General features: G+C 41.5%; 1 pseudogene; it reads right to left on the bottom strand.

Annotated features, from left to right (window-relative positions):
- Nucleotides 1–426: 426 nt before the first annotated feature.
- On the bottom strand, nt 427–5,661 carry LOC114197904 (glucosamine-6-phosphate deaminase 2 pseudogene; annotated as a pseudogene).
- Between the last annotated feature and the right edge of the window lie 1,123 nt (nt 5,662–6,784).

The raw sequence follows: 6,784 nt of genomic DNA, 5'->3' as shown, positions 1-6,784 counted from the left end.
CCCCCTCTCATGTGCTCTCTCTCTCTCTCTCTCATTCTCGCTCTCTCAAATAAATAAATAAATAAAATCTTTAAAAAAAAAATGGTAATCCTGGGGCTCCTGGGAGGCTCAGATGGTTAAGCATCTGCCTTTGGTTCAGGTCATGATCTCAGGGTCCTGGGATTGACCCTCTGAGTCAGGCTCCCCGCTCAGCAGGAAATCTGCTTCTCCCTCTCCCTCTGCAGCTCCCCCTCCTCATGCTCTCTCTCTCTCTATCTCTCTGTCTCAAATGAATAAATAAAATCTTTTTTACAAAAATGGTAATCTTAAAAATTCCCCATGTTCCATTATATTACAAAGCTGAAATTCATCTACTTCTTATAAAAAGTATTTTGTTCATTCAAGCAGCATTTTGCCCCAATCTCCTCAGTTTCCTTCTACCATACCCTATAGTGGACCTACAAGTTTACTGTGCACATGCATTAAACCTTGAAGTAGTTTACAGTAGTAACTCTTAGTTCTAAAGTAGCATCTTCATCATATACAAATGTAGTTCAGAGATGATGCTGGAAAGATGACACAGTCCACACGTGGTTGACTCCTTCCATTGTTGTGCACGGGGCAAATTCCTTGTGTATGCCTATTATGAGAAGAATTACCTCCAATAAATAGGTCTACTCAGCCAGCTTTTCTTTTCTTTTCAAACACATCACATTCTGTTTGTAAATCTGCAGTATTCCCATCGAAGATATGAGCATTTTAGGATCTATATCAATATGCTTTAAAAAGTCATTCCACGGGCTCCTGGGTGCCTCAGGCGTTAAGCGTCTGCCTTTGGCTCAGGTGGTGATCCCGGGGTCCTGGGACCGAGCCCTGCATCAGGCTCCCTGCTCGGTGGGAAGCCTGCTTCTCCCTCTCCCACTCCCCCTGCTTGTGTTCCCTCTCTCGCTATCTCTCTCTGTCAAATAAATAAAATCTTTAATAAATAAATAAATAAATAAATAATTAAATAAATAAGTAAATAAAAAGTTATTCCACACCGAGGAATGGTAGCTTTCAGGACAATTGATGGGAAATTCTACATATTCTTCCATGTTAAATGTCTTCACGTGTTTAAAAGAGCAGTCTCCCTTCTTGTGATGTTCTGTTAGTTGACAACTATTAGGTTTTTTTATAAGATACTAATGATGTATGTTAGTACACCTGGTAGACCAACCAGCTCTTCTGATGCTGGGGCAGCAGGAACCCCTGATAACTTTTTCAGAGCAAAAGTCATCTGATTTGTCCCACATTATTAAATACTCAACTATGTTGATTTCATTCTTCCCCCTTGGCAAGAGTTGGGAATGATCACTTACACACATCAGCTTCTGAACTTCCAATTATTAACAGAGTAACTTGGGTAAAGCTACAATTTTAGATACAGTTATTACAGGATTGGGGAGCTCGGCTGGGGAGGAGTTCCTGAGACTGCAACTTAGTGAGTTTATTTAAGTAGCAGGAGGATAGAAAGGGCTACCCCAGGCAGAAAGAGCTGCACCTGCCCTGTGTGAAGCTGGGGCTTACACACTTAGTGCTCAAGGGCCAGGGGACGTGCAAGGAGTATTAGATCATAAATGTCTTCTTCGAATTTCTACTTGTAAAACCTGCTTTTGCAAGACTTCTCTGGTGCTTATCATTCAGTTCACTATTAACTGTGTGTGAGATACATAGGCAGTCAGGAGACCCTTTAAGAATTCAGCAACCTGCTGTATTCGATCCTCAAGGGAACTATGCAGGCTATAGGTCAGCCTTCTGGGCCAAAGGTGAACATTTTTCTGCTTTTTTTTTTTTTCTTAAGGATTTTATTTATTAGACAGAGAGACAGCGAAAGAGGGAACAGAAGCAGGGGGAGTGGGAGAGGGAGAAGCTGGCTTCCTGCGGAGCAGGGAGCCCGATGCGGGGCTCCATCTCAGGATCCTGGGATCATGACCTGAGCCGAAGACAGACGCTTAAGGACCCTGGGATCATGACCTGTGCCGAAGGCAGACGCTTAACTACTGAGCCACCCAGGCGCCCGCATATTCTGTTCTTCTAATTTTTTTTTTTAAAGATTCCATTTATTTGACAGAAAGAGACAGAGCGAGAGAGGGAACACAAGCAGGGGGAGTGGGAGAGGGAGAAGCAGGCTTCCCGCGGAGCAGGGAGACCGATGTGGGGCTCAATCCTAGGACCTGGGATCATGACCTGAGCCGAAGGCAGGCGCTTAACGACTGAGCCACCAAGGCGCCCCTCTGTTCTTCTTAATCATGATGATTTTCTAGCTCCTTTGTGCTGATATAGACATGTATTATTAGCATAATAGCCAAAAATAATGAGTCATTTGACAGTGAACCAGATGTGGAGAGGTAATCTGCATGTTTTTGTTAACAGAGAGTGCATCCAAATAACCATACTCACTTTGTATTTTCCTTTCATGGTGTCATTGCCGACCGAGGCCTGGAAGTATCCTGCATCCAACCACCAAGGACGACTGTGTTTTGGGTCATGAAGAATCTGTCACAGGCAGCCTAACATCACAGTGCAGTATGAGTTGCTTCCACCTTATTTTTATTTCCCATAAATATTATGAAACACTTCCTTAAAAAAAAAATGTTCTCTTTGTCTATGCAAAATATTCTAGTAGAAGACCTAGAATACAAGTTCAGTTTCAACACTTGAAAGTGAGGCAAGGGGGCCTCCTTTTCTCTCTAGGATCACCCCTGCCAACCTTGCTACACCACTATTGTGAATTTCCTCAAAGCAAGAGAAAACAAAAGCCTTTTATATTGCCATGTATTTTTAAACTGATAGCTTCTTTCGCATAGTTCCATTTATTGCATAACTAAGAAGAAAAAAGACTATTCGGACTGAGAGGAAAATTCTTTTGAAAATGTTGTTGCAAACCTTGTAAAATACAGCATATGATGAAGAAAAGTTTTCCTTTCAATGGACAAAGACAATTAAAAACAAATTAAATCTTAATATAGGCACTCTATTAATTTTAAATGTTCCACATGAAATCTATGTATTATGTTTCAGTGAAGTGAAAAATATCCTGCAGAGTTGGAAAATACACCTTTATATTTTGGTCATGTTCTTTGCAAAGGATGTGGCATCTTTGAAGACAGAACAGATAGAAAATGGAAGCATATGTTTAAAAAATATGATCTTAGGCAACTATGACCTTCACATAGGTCGAAATTTGACTTGCTCTGCTGTTATTAATGGGCCCAGGCAAATTCAAGCCCTTACAACATTTATGTATGTCACATGATAGAATAAATATTCAAAGACAAAAATTAATCATATAAATAAAAATTAAAAGCACTCTGCCTTAATTTCCTTATTTAAAAAAATCTTCTCGAAGCTAGAGGCACATTGTTAAAAACTGTAGCCCTGAGTACAGAAACCTTGACCTTTGCCTGATAACGACTCATAAATACTTATTACAAGGAAACTGAGGCACGGTCTGTCAAACCTTTTATTAGGTTGCCAAATCAACCTGAAAAATATTTAGCAACCTTACTCCCACTTGCTAATGGCATCTTTCAGAGAGATAAGCTGAAGTGGCTTACAGATCATACTGTTATTCCTCTAGATAATATTTTTCAAGTGTCACTAAATTTAGCTTTGTTCTTTCTATTTAGGTAAGGTCTGAAGGGACCTGCACTACTTCCAATCTCTATTTTAGTTTTTTTTAAATAAATAAATGACCAGGCTTGTCATTTTAAATATTGGGTGAACTTTTAATTCTACAGTTTTAATTTTGTTTTAAGTATAGTGTTTCATACTGAGAAACTTAAGAGAGAAGGCAATTAACAGGTTTTTTTTTTTAAGATTTTATTTATTTGATAGAGAGAGACACAGAGAGAGAGGGAACACAAGCAAGGGCAGAGGGAGAGGGAGAAACAGGGTTCCCGCGGAGCAGGGAGCCCGATGTGGGGCTCGATCCCAGGACCCTGGAATCGTGACCTGAGCCTAAGGAAGATGCCCAACAACTGAGCCACCCAGGAGCCCCAGCAATTAACAGGTTTATTTTTATTTTTTTTAAAGAGTTTATTTATTCATTTGCGAGAGAGACAGAGAGACAACAAGCAGGGGGAGAGGCAGAGGGAGAGGGAGAAGCAGACTCCCCGCTGAGCAAGGAGCCCAATGAGGGACTCTATCCCGGGACCCTGGGATCATGACCTGAGCCGAAGGCCGACGCTTAACCATCTGAGCCACCCAGGCACCCTCAATTAACAGGTTTAAAAAGATTATGTTGAATGTAGTACTTTTCCAGAGTATATATTTTTTTCTTTTCTTTTCTTTTTTTTTAAGTAAACTTTATACTCAACATGGGGCTACAACTCATGAACCCAAAATCAAGAGTCATGGTACTCTACCAAATGAGCCAGCCAGGTGTCCCTTTTTCAGAGTTTTTATTAGGGGTGCTCATTAAATGGCTGGATTATCGGGGAGTGTCACCTAATTCAGTTCATTCAGCTCATTCTGGGAGGCAGGAAGCAGCACCTTTCTCTGAAAATGTTATATGAGGCCTCACTCCAAGGTATTTAGGTAGTACCATATTATTGTTATGACATGTGGCATTTCATAACGCATTTCCACAATTTTTAATCCATTTGACTTTTAGATTTTTTAATTTTTATTTTTAAGTCATCTCTACACCCAATGTGGGGCTCAAACTTACAACCCTGAGATCAATAGTTGCACGCTCCACCAACTAAGCCAGCCAGGCACCCTCCATTTGATTCTTTTAACAATCCTGAAGTAGTGAAAACAGACGCTGTTGTCCTATTTTCTAAGGTTCCAGAGGTAAATGAACATATCCAAGGACACCGAGCTCTAAGTGGTGGAAGCAAGCTTTGACCTCCAAATCTTTGTGACTCCAAATCTCAAGCTTTTTTTTTTACAACTTAAGGTAAAATGTTCTAGATCTTTTTGGGGGAGGGGCTTTATTATTATTATTATTATTGAGGTATTATTGGCATATAACATTAATTTCAGGTGTACAACATAATGATTTGATATTTGCATAAATTGTGAAATTCTCATCACAGTAAAAACCAGATCCCTTATTTTTTTTAATTAATTCGTTTGAAGGAGAGAGGCAGAGAGAGCACAAGCAGGGGCAGAGGGAGAAGCAGGCTCCCCGCTGAGCTGGGAGCCAGATGTGGGGCTCGATCCCAGGACCTGGAGATCATGACCTGAGCCGAAGGCAGATGCTTAACCATCTGAGCCACCCAGGTGCCCCCAAAACCAGATCCTTTAATACGCAAACTCTTAACTGCTACCAGTACTCCCCACTCCTCACCAAACCCCACTACTGTGGGGCCCTAGTGGTGGCTTTCTGGGTCACAAGGAAATGTAGGAAAGATACGCCAGTCTAAGCTTACGATGCTCACTGGCATCTTGGCAGCTAGATATGTACTGTTACAGTTTTATCTCGAAGGAGTAAACTTTAGTCAAGTTTAAATATATTAGGACCACCTGTTGCACAATTCCCTCCCATCAGCCCCTCACCTTAGCAACCCACGTGCCAAATAAGCAGAAGTTTATCAGGAAAAATTACAAGAAAGTGCCAGCAAATGCAGCCTTCATTCCCAGTTCCAAAGTGATCTCCAGGTCTCGGCTGGTGCTCAGTTTCCTGCTGTCTGGCATCTTGTGACATTCAGCTCCTGCTCATGAGCCCTGGAAAAGTCCCCGGTGGGTCCCAAAACTCCCAGCACTTGGCACCAAAGGCCCCATTTGGATCTTTCCATGACTTTCCCAATATCCAGCCCCCAGAGATAAGAATAATGCTAACATTACATAAATGCTATCGGTAAAAAAAATAAGGGAGAGAGAGAGAGGAAGGAGAGAGAGAACGATGTCCGTTCTAATAGATTGCACAGATTTCAAAAAAGATTGCCAGTGATCATTTAATGGCCCTTGTGATTATAGTGAGAAACAAATAAAATTAACTGAATATTTTTTTAATGTCACACAGCGTGCCAAGAGCTTTACATGAATTATATCATGAAATCCTTATAGTCGTTTCATGAGAAAAATATTATTCTTATCCCCATTTTACAGATGAGAAAAACGGAGATCCAGAAAGTCACAGTAGTTTGCTCAAGCTCACTTCATTTGCAAATTATGGGGCGGAAATGTTCACCAAGGCTGAGAGTGGCATTTGGGTTTTAAAAGCATTGTTTAGGGAGACAAAGGAAGGACATATGGGCCAAGGGGTGATTGAAGTAACCACTGACTTCCTTCCTAAAGCCTAAACCCAATGCGTTTATTTATTTATTTATTATTAATTTTTTTTAAGATTTTATTTATTTATTTGACAGAGAGAGACACAGTGAGAGAAGGAACACAAGCAGGGGGAGTGGGAGAGGGAGAAGCAGGCTCCCCGCGGAGCAGGGAGCCCGACAAGGGGCTCGATCCCAGGACCCCGCATGACCTGAGCCGAAGGCAGACGCTTAACGACAGAGCCACCCAGGCGCCCCAACCCAATGCATTTATATAAAGCTTCTATGATTTGGTAGGAAATATGTGTGGCTGAGATGAATCATGAATGGCCCCTCATATTGTTAGGATTGGGCAGTTGATCAAAGTATTTGTTGTGCTGATATAGAAATAATGCCCCATAAGAGGATCCTTTTCTTTTTTTTTAAGATTTTATTTATTTGTTTGACAGAGACAATGAGAGAGGGAACCCCAAGCAGGGGGAGTGGGAGAGGGAGAAGCAGGCTCCCCGCTGAGCAAGGAACCCGATGCAGGGCTCGATCCCAGGACC

Source organism: Eumetopias jubatus, unplaced genomic scaffold (genome assembly GCF_037043125.1).
Source record: "Eumetopias jubatus isolate StellerSeaLion01/CBP00866 unplaced genomic scaffold, mEumJub1_p1.0 scaffold_15, whole genome shotgun sequence".
NCBI lineage: Eukaryota > Metazoa > Chordata > Mammalia > Carnivora > Otariidae > Eumetopias > Eumetopias jubatus.
This window is presented reverse-complemented; position numbering and strand designations above follow the sequence as displayed.